This window comes from Oncorhynchus keta, chromosome 32 (genome assembly GCF_023373465.1).
Source record: "Oncorhynchus keta strain PuntledgeMale-10-30-2019 chromosome 32, Oket_V2, whole genome shotgun sequence".
Taxonomy (NCBI): Eukaryota; Metazoa; Chordata; class Actinopteri; order Salmoniformes; family Salmonidae; genus Oncorhynchus; species Oncorhynchus keta.
Genome location: NC_068452.1, coordinates 35,279,222 through 35,292,656, shown reverse-complemented (window position 1 = coordinate 35,292,656; position 13,435 = coordinate 35,279,222). Strand labels below are relative to the sequence as shown.

The 13,435-nt window shown below is 40.3% G+C and overlaps 1 protein-coding gene across 1 annotated transcript in view; it reads right to left on the bottom strand.

Moving 5' to 3' along the window:
- Positions 1–13,435, bottom strand: part of dnm2a (dynamin 2a) — a 46,836-nt gene that overhangs the window by 32,691 nt on the left and 710 nt on the right. The gene's annotated exons all lie outside the window — the stretch shown is intronic.

Below are 13,435 nucleotides of genomic sequence, written 5' to 3'. Positions count from 1 at the left end.
ACTGCCACGAATGATTTATCATCGATAGATATGTGAAAAACACCTTAAGGATTGATTCTAAACAACGTTTGCCATGTTTCTGTCGATATTATGGGGTTAATTTGGAAAAAAGTTTGCGTTGTAATGACTTAATTTTCTGGGTTTTTCTTACCCAAACGTGATGAACAAAACGGAGCGATTTGTCCTACACAAATAATCTTTTTGGAAAAACTGAACATTTGCTATCGAACTGAGAGTCTCCTCATATGCTAACCTACCAATACTCTTACACAAATGCTTGTTTAGCTATGGTTCAAAAGCATATTTTGAAAATCTGACATGACAGTGTTGTTAACAAAAGGCTAAGCTTGAGAGCAAATATATTTATTTCATTTGCGATTTTCATGAATAGTTAACGTTGCGTTATGGTAATGAGCTTGAGGCTATAAATAGGATCCCGGATACGGGATTGCTCGTCGCAACAGGTTAATGAGATTGTAGCGAAATGCTTGGGCTTCTAGTTCCTAGTCACTGGATGACTGTAGTAGATGTGTTCTAGACTGTGTCCCTGGATGACTGAAGTAGACTGTGTAGTAGACTGACACTAGTTAGTGCTAGTTTGACCACCAGAGGGCATCTTTGAGAAGCATTTGATAGCCTTCAATCGTGGCTGTACTAGAGAATTTAAAACCTTTTTGTAAGAATATAGTATATGGGAATGATATTAAGAAAATGAATTAAGCAACATTTCTGAAAATGGTGTTTCTATTCCAAGAAAAACAAAAAACCCTCTGGGTTTCCCGTTAGGATGGAACCAAAAATGTGGCGCTGTACAACGTGATGGTCGGGAGTAGGCTACAGTACTGGGCTATTTAGCTAAAGAATCCCGTGTCGTGCTGGCATGCGAGAAACCGGGGTTCAATTCCCTGACGGGGAGGAAGGAGTAGGCTGTCCTTGTAAATAAGAATTTAACTGATTCCATATGTGTTATTTCATAGTTGTGATGTCTTCACTATTATTCCACAATGTAGAAAATAGTACAAATAAAGACAAAGCCTGGAATGAGTAGGTGTCCAAACTTTTGACTGGTACTTGCTTAATTAATATTATGATATTTCTATTCCAATAATTTTTTTTTTTTTAACTCTGAGTTTCCATTAGGACAGAAAGGAAAATACGGCGCTGTACAACGTGACGGTCTGGAGTACAGTACTATCTATAGAATCTAGCTCAATTTAGCTAAAGAAGGAGTAGGCTGTCCTTGTAAATAAGAATTTGTTCTTAACCGACTTGCCAAGTTAAATAAAAAGTTACACTAAGAACATAACATTTTCTAATTCTAGTCTAACCAATACACACAGAGATTAAGAGAAAATAAAAATCTCATTGATATATCAAGAACAGCCCCCATGCTTGTCTCAGAGCAGTGGGAATGGTTCTAAAATAGTTGTAGGCTATTGCTTCAAATCTGTTTGCTTCAAACTGCAATATGCTCTTTAAATAAATAAGACCTACACCACTTTTAACAGCACATTACTCAACACTAGTGAGACTCACGTCGTCTACGGTAGGCCTACAGTATATAAAAAAATATGAAAACCAAACGCCACCTCATGGGACTCCCGGTGGCGGCCGGCACGGGTATCGAACCTGCATCTGTAGCAAAGCATTTTGCACTGCAGGAGCCCCCATCCACTCCGGGGCCCCCATCAACAATGTATCAAAATACTGAGAGGTGTTGGTAAAGGTATATTGTCCTGCTAATAGCCCATAATCAGCTATTATAATACTGCACATGGTGTCCAGGCCAAAACATTTCTTTATTATTAAAGACTATGAGAAAGCATGTTGGTACTTATTTATTTTGATCCAAAGCCATGAATGAGTGAGTCACTCAGCTTTATGTAGGAGCTGGTTTATATGACTGTCATCAACTTGATAATATATAACGATATTTGAGGTTATTTCGTTTAAAAATTAAAAATAAACAAGGGATTGTAATCTGAATAAAAAGGCCAAAATAATATTTGTAAATGCCAAAACATTTATTTCTGTTTTTAGAGGGAGAGAAACGCTGGTCCAATTGTGTGCTGTCCATAAAGGCCAAAATATAGCCCTGCTAATATCCATAATGGTGCTTTACAACGTGACCGTATATGTTTGAAAGAGTATATTCCAGTAAACTACTATTTGTTTACCTTCATTAGACAACTTTGTTCCAATATTTATGTAATTCAGGGATATTTATTCCCATAGTAATTCGTTATGGATCCATAACTAAACAAACATTGGCATTTTGAAAGAGTATTTTTATCACTATTTTATTAAGGAAAGCATTATTAGTTATTGTTTTAGTTTGAAAATGCAGAATGGCACAAAGAACAGAACAACGGGAACGTTTCCCTAGTCAGCACCATTATGAGTGCAATGCCCCTTAAGGTGTTGCCAATGTGCAATGCCCCCCGGGAACCAACATATATTGTCCTGCTTATAAGTGGGTTAATAATAATAGATCTATGAGAATATTCAACAGGCTTTTATATAATTCTAAATTAATAATAATCGCTTTGTTTAAAAAAAAAAACAATATTTTGGATATGATTTATTTTTCATATTACATAAAATGAGAGAGAAAAAGGCAATTCTTGAACATGGCGTGATTTGTAAATAAAGCCAGTTTGTCATTTAGAATTATTTCTGTTTTTAAAGGGAGAGATACCAAAATCTGCAGTCATCTTATGGGTCTCCGAGTCAAAGCCGGCACAGGTATTGAACCAGCATTTGTTGCAACAGCATGCACTGCTATGCAGTGTCCTAGACCGTTGCGCCACTCAGGCGCTGTACAACATGACCGGTCAGGAGTGGCCTACAGTAAAAGCAAAATAATCCCAACAAAATTAAATAAATTTAGTGTAACAAGTGTTTTAGTAAGTAATACTGAAGTTGTGCACAATTGTCAGTTTCCATTTAGGTTTATGTTACCCATTCATTAGTAGGACCCAAAAGCACAGTATAACCCAAAAGCAATCAGTGCTCTAACTCCCCCATTCGCTGGTCTAGAGCAATGAAGTGGTGACGCAGGGTACTGCACTAAAAACACAAAATACCTCCAAGTCCCACAGCATAATTGCAAACTTTTAGTGGAGCAACTAATGTACATTCCATGAGACGTTTAAGAAAAAAAAAACATGCAGGGCCTTACATTAACCTGTTTATTCACCTGTCCTTCAGATAAGGTAACTGAAAATGTGTTGTTTGATGCAAGAAACCCCTTTACAAAATAAAATGCATTATTCCCATACCATTATTACAGAGAATCAGACAAATTATGCTACCCTCTGCCTATTATTCCGCTTAGCTTATTCAATACAGTCTCAAAATACAACACTACCCCTTTAAGACCAAAGCTCTTTAACGGACTCGCTTTTCAAAGATTGCTAGAAATGCACACATTTTGAACTCTTCTATGAAGCAACCACTCCATTGATGACTAAAAGTTAGCTATAACTGGGAAAATAACTCACTAACTAGCAAGGAATATGAACACGTGCACAGGTGGCAACATGCAGCTCTCGCTTTGATCTCAAAACAAGTGCATCTACTAGTGACCGCTCATGCTGTAAACACAGTCCAGTTCAAAAGTGAATGGCAGATCCATATATGGCAATGGCTATTTGCACATAGGCCTACTGCAGCTCTGACTGGTTATGGTGCACCGGTCTGTGTAGAGTACTGGCCTGATCTAAATATAAAATGGTTCCACAGTAAAATGTTTAAACAAAGACAAAAAGGTTAGCATGTTCAATTAATAAATTATAAATATTAATAATGTTTGTCTGTTCTCATTAAGATGCAAAAAGATTAAGATGAATGTAGTAGACTGTGTGTAGTAGACTGTTTCTGGATGACGCTGTAGTAAACAGCGTGTAGTAGACTTTGTACGTGGATGACTGAAATGTTGAGGTCACTGTATGGTTTACCAGGAGGGGTGTGGAACACAAACATGGGTCTGAGGTTTGGTGAGAGGCGTGGGATTAACTCATGTGGCATCTTAGACCTCTATCATTATGGTTCCCACATTCACAGCCTCAAGTCTGACTGCCTCGCCAGGCTTTCAGTCCACTTTCAAGAATCAAAGACTACAAAAGCTGAGTGGACAGTGTGTGACTGAGCTTTTGCAAAGATGCAGCTTGATGTACAAGACAGATTTTAGATGGTCAACATTCCTATTGCTTTTCCCTTTTCCCTCCAAGCAGCATCATTTCCCCTTAATTTGTTACCATTTAGGGAAAACCTTCCAATTCGCAAACCATGTGAGTCAGTCAGTTCCTGGTCACCTCCCAGGTTCACAGTCCACTAGTCTCCTCTACTCCGCTGCCAGCACTGGCACAGCAAATCAGATAACAGCCCAGCCCCAACCAGCTTGTACAGCGAGATATGACCTCCATACTCCCGCCCCCAGGGACAATGACATCACAGTCCAACAGCCACACAGAGAGCCAGAGTGGAGACCACAAGATCCTCAATGATCTACATGAAGTTATTCATAGTCCAATAACACACGTACACATAAAAGAGAAAAGCATGGAAAATTACATTTTATTAATACCACAGAGTGCAATTCAGCACACATAACCATTCTACAGAAAGCCAAAGCAGAGTGGTAACCATTTAATGGCAGCATCTGCTAATAGCGTTTTTATTGTCCTTAGTGTGGTATTTGTTTATTCGAGTACAGGTGTTGATAGATGCAGCCATGTCAGATGACTCAAGGGTTAGGCTAGTGCCCCTCTATTACTTATTCACCCTGGACTAGAGGTCGATCGATTAATCGGAATGGCCGATTTCAAATTTTCATAACAATCAGAAATCTGTATTTTAAAAAAAAATTACACCATTATTTCATCTATATTTAACTAAGCAAGTCAGTTAAGAACACATTCTTATTTTCAATGACGGCCAAGGAACGGTGTGTTAACTGCCTCGTTCAGGGGCAGAACGACAGTTATTCACCGTGTCAGCTCGGGGGATCCAATCTTGCAGTTAACTAGTCCAACACAATAATGACCGTTGCACTCCACAAGGAGACTGACTGCCTGTTACGCGAATGCAGTAAGCCAAGGCAAGTTGCTAGCTAGCAATAAACTTATCTTATAAAAAAACAAGCAATCATAAATCACTAGTTAACAACACATGGTTGATGATATTACTAGATATTATCTAGCATGTCCTGCGTTGCGTATAATCTGACTGAGCATACAAGCATACAAGTATCTAAGTATATGATTGAGCTGTGGTAGGCAGAAGCAGGCGCGTAAACATTCATTCAAACAGCACTTTCGTGTGTTTTGCCAGCAGCTCTTCGTTGTGCATCAAGCATTGCGCTGTTTATGACTTCAAGCCTATCAACTCCCGAGATGAGGCTGCTGTAACCGAAGTGAAATTGCTGGCTAGTTAGCGCGCACTAATAGCGTTTCAAACGTCACTCGCTCTGAGCCTTCTTGTAGCCGTTTCCCTTGCTCTGCATGGGTAACGCTGCTTCGAGGATGGCTGTTGCCGTTGTGTTCCTGGTTCGAGCCCAGGTAGGAGCAAGGAGAGGGACGGAAGCTATACTGTTACACTGGCAATACTAAAGTGCCTATAAGAACATCTAATATTAATGAAATACAAATGATAGAGGGAAATAGTCCTATAATAACTACAACCTAAAACTTCATACCTGGGAATACCTGGGGTGGCAGGGTAGCCTAGTGGTTAGAGCGTTGAAAATCCCCGAACGACAAATCTGTCGTTCTGCCCCTGAACAGGCAGTTAACCCACTGTTCCTAGGCCGTAATTGAAAATAAGAATTTGTTCTTAACTGACTTGCCTAGTTAAAGGTAAAATAAAAATAAAATATTAAAGACTCATGTTAAAAGGAACCACCAGCTTTCATATGTTCTCATGTTCTGAGCAAGGAACTTTAGTTAGCTTTCTTACATGGCACATATTGCACTTTTACTTTCTTCTCCAACACTTTGTTTTTGCATTATTTAAACCAAATTGAACGTTTCATTATTTATTTGAGGCTAAATTTATTTTATTAAGTTAAACTAAGTGTTCTTTCAGTATTGTTGTAATTGTCATTATCACAATTTTTTAAAATTTGAATTATTATTATTTTTTTAATATAATTTTTAAAATCGGCCGATTTAAATCGGTATCGGCCTTTTCGGTCCTCCAATAATCGGTATCGGCGTTGAAAAATCATAATTGGTCGACCTCTACCCTGGACAGGAACCTAGGTCATCCAAGTTAGCTTATTGCCATGCTCAAACACACAGAAGCTTTTAACCAGTATTTCAAAATATCCTCCTGGGTGTCAGAAAAGTCTGATATGAACCCTTTGGTTGTCCTTATGTACATAGACACACATTTGCTGAGTGAGTGAGTGTTTTTATTCTACATTTGACTAGGCAAGCCATTTAAGAACAAATTCTTATTTAGAATGATGACCTACCAAAAGGCCTCCTGCAGGGACTGGGGATTAAAAACAAAACTAATCTAATAAAAATATAGGATAAAACACACATCACAACCAGAGAGACACCACATAAAGACAGATCTAAGACAACACAGCATGGCAGCAACACAACATAACACAGCAGCAGCACATGGCAGCAGCACAAAACATGGTACAAACATTGGGCACAGACAAAAGCACAAAGGGCAAGAGGGTAGAGACAACAATACATCACGCGAAGCAGCCATAGCTGTCAGTAAGAGTGTCCATGATTGAGTCTTTGAATGAAGAGATTGAGATAAAACGGTCCAGTTTGAGTGTTTTTTGCAGCTCGTTCCAGTCGCTAGCTGCAGCGTAATTAGAGTCGATGTATAAACATGTCCTAAAATCACAAAAAAAAAACACTAGTCAGTTTCAGGGAACAACAAGGAAAGTCGATCACGTCTCCAACATGAACAGAATACCACGGGCAAACGCCATCCCTCCTGACCAGCGACAGTCAATAGCAGCAGGGCACCTGGAAGACGGAGGTCCACATTCAATTAGACTGCCTTATGAAATGCCTACTTCAACTTCTGCTACACGACTCAATACAAGATAACTTGCGGTGGTACATTTCACTGACATCCGAACTGACTTTTGCATATTGTGAAACGTCATAATCAATGGAAGAGGAACGCATGAGTCAGAGTCAACGACTTAAGCGGCTGCCAGTCAACCATTAGGCTAGATGACATCAGAGCTCAACGGAATTCACCTAGCACAACAAAAGTGTGGAGGCAGGCAGCCAAGGCGGGACAGAACAAGAGCTGCTCTAATTTCCTCGGGTGTATTCCCACTGCTGGACTCATTCATTGTTGCTACTGTAGACAGAGAGAACCCCCCCCGCACAGACAGAGACAGACACCTCCACAACCAGCCTGTCATTACACTTCTTTGGCATGTCTCCGTGTCTACACTGACAGAAATGACCATCTTCACCCCCAGAATAACTTCTGTGATGTTATGACGCTACTTCAAAGAATATTCAGAAAAATGAGTCAAACACTCCACTTCCTCTCAGGTTTCTCTTTCACCCACATGCCATGTATGTTTGCTTCTGTAGCTTGCATTATGCCACGGAGCCATACTTTCATAAAGTAATCCTGTCTCAAACCAAGAGCTAAAACAGTTCATATAGCCTAAGCACCTCTTAAAACAACTTGATATCAGCACACTGGCATTTGTAATATTCACAGTATATTCTGTAAATGCTTACAATAAATCCTTAATTATTACTTGATTTTTTAATTACTTTGTCAACTTTTATACTATTAATGACAGTATTAGTTTTACTGGTAATGGTATTATTACTGCAGTGTTGAGGAAGTCCACAAGAAAATAATTGTATTGCACCGTTTATGCTGTATCCTGTGCATATGACGAATACATGTTGATTTGAACTTATGTAACAAAAAGATACCCAAAAACAACATCAAAACAGAAGAAAACATTTCGAACAGCCTAAATGCCATAGTGATCGGCATCAGGACCCAAACCATTCCATGTTAAGATTGGTGGACAGAGACTTACTAGCTACTTTAGGTAGATAGCTGGCTTTTTCTACAAGGAATCTGCCTCCCGAAAAAAGCTGCTCCCAAGTGGGTGTGACACCTACTCCCGTTGCCTGCTGCACTGCTGCTTGGAATCCACCTGGCGATCTGTTCACTGTCTGCCCTAGCCTGTCTCCCCCTGTTTGTTATAGGTACCCCTGCCACACTCCCCCCCCTCTCTTCCAGGCTTTCACTCACCTCCAACACACATGCACTTACACACACTGCAGACTTTGGACTGATCAGAATTTTAGATAGGCTAATTAACTTACACAGAAACACTTCAATTAACTAGGATAGGCCTACTATTGATTTATTTTCTATCATACTTTTATAGCCTACTGGACTCAGAGAGCTACTCTCTCAAGCTCTTGGGACGAGTGACTCTGAACTTACAACGGCTAGCCCCAAGTCCTTATATATTTCTTTCTTCTGCTTTATGCTATTTGCCTCATGACTCCTGCACACTTTGACTATGAACTTGCTTGTTTACCCAACCGTGGGACAGGTTACATGGATAGGATGGGGTGCCGAGAGTCCATCTCTCGCCGGCTTTGTATTCATGTTACCTGATGAAATTGTACAATATGATCTTGTTGCCATCTGATGCACATTCAGATGTCATAAATCCACATTGCAGAGCCTCTCCCTGTCCTCTGCCGTGCCCTGACTATTACTGCTGATGATATCTGGAAATGTGCATGTAGACCCTGGCTCATCTACTGTTGCTAGCCCCAATTCTGACTTGTGCACTGATATCTGTTTCACTTATTTCTGCTCTCGTAAAAGCCTGGGTTTTCTGCATGTTAACACTAGAAGCTTATTGCCTAAAATGTATCAATTGAAAGTGTAGGTTCACAGCTCCGATCCAGAGATGTGGTTATTTAGGAGTGTTTTGAACACTGATGTTAACCTTTCTGGTTATAACCCTTTTCAGCTATAACCCTTTTCAGCAAGACAGATCTTCCAAAGGTGGAGTGGCAAACCTTACCAGGTGTGTCCCTAAACAATTTAATTTTCTGGTTTTAAGCATTAAACTTTCAAATAGCTCCGTTGATTGTTGCTGGGTGTTTTTGGCCAACATCAGCACCGACCTGTACCCTACCTGCCCTAAGCTCCCTCCTGGCCCCTTATACTAAGTCTGAATTTGTCCTGCTCGGTGACCTTAACTGGAACATGCTTAAACCACCTGACCAACTCTTAAAGCAGTGGGACTCGCTACAACTTTCAGATTATTTATTACCAATCCCACAAGGTATGACTCCAAACACCCAAATTTGTATTATTATTATTATTTATTTATTTTTAACTACACAAGTCAATTAAGAACAAATACTTATTTTCAATGACAGCCTAGGAACAGTGGGTTAATTGCCTTGTTCAAGGGCAGAACAACAGATTTTTACCTTGTCAGCTCAGGGATTCGATCTAGCAACCTTTCTGTTACTGGCCCAACAGTCTAACCACAAGGCTACCTGCCACCCCAATGGCTACTCTCCTTGGTGTTATCCTCACAAATAATCCTGATAGGTCATTACAGAAAACATCAATGATACCTTAGTGATCACCATTTTACAGCCTGTGTTCGCAATGGCTGTTCAGCAAAACAACCTGTCCTGATTTGCCATAGAAGCTTGACTAAAAAACTTTTAAAAAACTGAGCAAGCCTTCCTTTATGACCTGGCCTCTAAATTTGTATCGAATCCACTTGATTCCCTTTGTTGAAGACGGTTGTACCTTATTTAAAATATATATATATTTTCAGTGGTATTGTTAACAAACACGCCCCATAAAGAAAATGAGAATTAAAAACAGATTCAGACCCTGGTTCGACTGTGCTCAGGCAGAGTTACTCCACCTCAAGAATTCCATGTGGCGAAAGGCTCGGCACAAGCATCTTCAGTCTGACTGGCTCTCGTTCAGGCAAATGAGAAATAAGTGCACTCAGGCCATCCAGAAGGCCAAAGTTATTGCTCCTTAAAGTAACTTCTCTCTCTGTGGGTCTAACCAAGAAGTTCTGGAAAACAGTTAAAGACCTGGAGAATAAAACCTCCTCACAGCTGCCCATGTCCCTTAATGTTGATGATGTGGTGGTAACAATACAATTTGGATATATTTTGGGTGGCGTAACCAGTTGGAAGGTTGTTGAGGGCGGTCACATGTGTTGCAAAGCAGAGGATCACAGGTTCAAGCCCAGTATGGGCCTGACAACTCATACTAAATTGTTACGTTGCTCTGTGATTCGCTACATAGTTTAGTCTGAGACTGCCATCACTGAAGTCATTTGTGGTGACCAGGGGCCTCATGCAAAACAAAGCCATCATCGATTGGATCAATCAGAGTATCAAAGCCAATGACACATTTTTAAACAGCTGCTTTACCCACGTGTTCTGGCTCAACCCATCGGTTTCAGGACCAATCAGACAGCCCAGAATGTGTTCAAATTCGGTAAAGTGTCAGAGAGGTACTCAGTTCCTTCTCAGCAATGGGTCTGGATCTAAGGTCCGTGGGCGTGGCGTAGCATTTGGCCGGAGCAAAGTGTCTGGGTAGCCAGGCAAGGGCAGTCGGACAGTGGAGGAAGCTAAGCTGTTAGCATCACACTGACCCCCGTTACACATCCCTCTCATATGGGCATAACTCTAAATGCTTTGTTGTGCATTTGTGTAGGCATGTTTGAGTGTGCACCTGTGTGTGAGCTTACTTCCCTAAGAGCTGTCAACAGGGGAATGTGGGAGGTCATTTCTGGCAGGAAAATTGAGGTCAGCAGCAAATGACTAACGTTAATTACAGCAGACATCTGTCAAGTGCTATTTGAGCGCAAAGTCCCTCATCTGAAACTACATGTGTGTGTTGAGTGGTCATCTCGTATGTTCCTATTTGACTATGGAAATGCTCCATGTATTTGAGGTGCAAGGCAATGCATAACTAGAAAAAGGTGTGTGTGTGTGTGTGTGTAATATTCTTCTGAGTGAGTCTGAATTGGGAAAACCTGCTTAACAAGCTGCTTTCATGGGTGCTTGTTTTGTGTCTTTATATGAAGGGTGATCTCACACACTGCTGATGTGGGAGACAGAGACAGGACCAGCCTGTTAAAGAGGGCTGTGGGTTAGAGTGCACAACACAAACAGGCAAGGAGAGATGGTTTTCTATTGAAAAAAATCAATCAAATGGGGTGAGAAAGAGGAAGCACTAAAGTGGAAATGATGAGTTGCCTAGTTCTGCAATAAGCTGTGAGTCAACACAATGCTAGTCATGAAATTCTATTGAATGCCTATTTCTTGCTGATAGACCATTTTTGTTTAAAAACAGACTAGGCTAGCGAGAAAATAGGAAATGATGACAGACCCCACAGGGCCAGGTACACACCTGTTGTTTATACATCATACACACATCCTATCCAACAGTCTCCTCAGAGCCAACACTAAACTGGGTTAGTGAGTGATATGGACAGTCAGTGCATTATAAATGAACAAAACTGGTGCAGCTCAGGTATAGAGTACATATTTTCATTCATTAGCCTCACAGGGGGAAAGTATTAGGCCCAAGGTGATTGATTATGTGCAACACAAAAGTATAGAATGTTGCCTAGTGATAGACTGCCATGATATAGGTGGTGCATAGTGGGTCCTGTCCCGCTGCAGATTTCCAGGTGTGGCATGGAACTTATAAATAGACCAGTGGGAGACCAGCCTACATCTAGGTTTCTCTTTGAAACAAGGGCAGAACACCAGTTAGCCCAACATGTACTCTTAAGAAGTCTACCATTACTCATTAAGGTACAAGGATCTTATGTTGTTATTTTCAGAGGTAGACTGGCTCTGGTAGCCCAAAACTCCATCTAAAGGTGAATCGATTCTAAAATCATAAAGCCCTTTACTTTTAATATTACACCAATATCATTTCACTATGCAAAACATACATTTACTATACAATGTTTTAACAGGCTTTATCACATGACAGTATTTTCAGTGACAACACATTTCTGGCAGCCATCTTCCGTCACACACAGGTGTTCATAGCATGCTAGATAGCTAATTAGCATCTGTCTCGCATAAACATGTGCTGTAACATGGAGATATGGCGTTGTGAGAACAGTAACCCTAACCCTATTAAAAAGGTCTATATCAAATTTATGCTTTCGTTTTAGAAAATTATTTCCCACTGATATGAAAGATAAGGTCCGTGTGCTTCCAAAACCGTACCACAAGCAATGCACGTTACGCCTTGATCACACCTACAGTGTCCTTGCGCAAAATGGTTTGCAGCATCTGGATGGTGTGCAACAAAAGTTTAACATTCACCTTCTGCTAACATTTTTGTCAAGCTGTCTATGCGTACAGTTTGACTCATACCTTCGGCAAACGCAGTGTTCCATTGGAAATTAATGTACTCCTGGTGTACCAAAATGCAATGACACTGTCAGTGTGATCAAGGCGTTAATGTTCAGACCGAGCGTTGGGGATATTAACCTACAATGACTTGTGTAATGTAATGGAACGGAGTCATTCAAGGGCTAAACACCAGTGTGACATCAACAAAATACATTTTTCTCCAGTCTACACTTCACCCACCTATTATCTCGTACTCACCCACTATAAACAAGTTATTTGGACCCACAAACTATACAGCATATTTACGCAGGATACATTGCCTAAATACCGGTAATATTTTTTTTTTTTTACAGGCAAAGGGTATAAAATTCATAAGGGTATAGAAATTATACATAACAGCAGATCCTATGCAAACACCTCTGGGAAACCAATGTTGTTGGACTCTTTGTGGCACCCCAACTTGCCAAGTGCAGCATCATATTTAAGTTGATTTAAAGGGGGACAAGCAGCCTAATATTCAACTAAATGTTTTTCATATACCTAAATTCTAGACTACACTCCATACAGATTATGCCCAACATAGCCATGCCAGACTGAAACAAGCAGCCACTGTAGTTAGTTGTGTTCTGTTGTGTAATGTCATCATGTCACCTAGAGAGTTATAAATGACATACATCTCAAATGTAAAACAATTCAATGTGTACTGGGAACAGTCTACAATACACAAAAATTAAGTTATCAATCTAATCTACTGATCAGTCGACTGAAGTAGCCTGATTTAATTTTCGTGTTCGGCCCTGCTGAAAACCGCTGACACTATTGCAGGAGCAAGTTGCTAGATAGCAAAGGTATTTGGTCCATATTTATTGCATTTTGTTTTATTTCCTTACATAAATAGATACTAATATGTAATATTTCTGGTCCTAGACCAGTGCCTCCAGGCAACTTTTCACGATTTCCTTTGAAACGTTTGTCATCCGCCCTGGCTTGCCACGCAAACGTCGCATCTAACGTCAACATTTCGTTGTTCC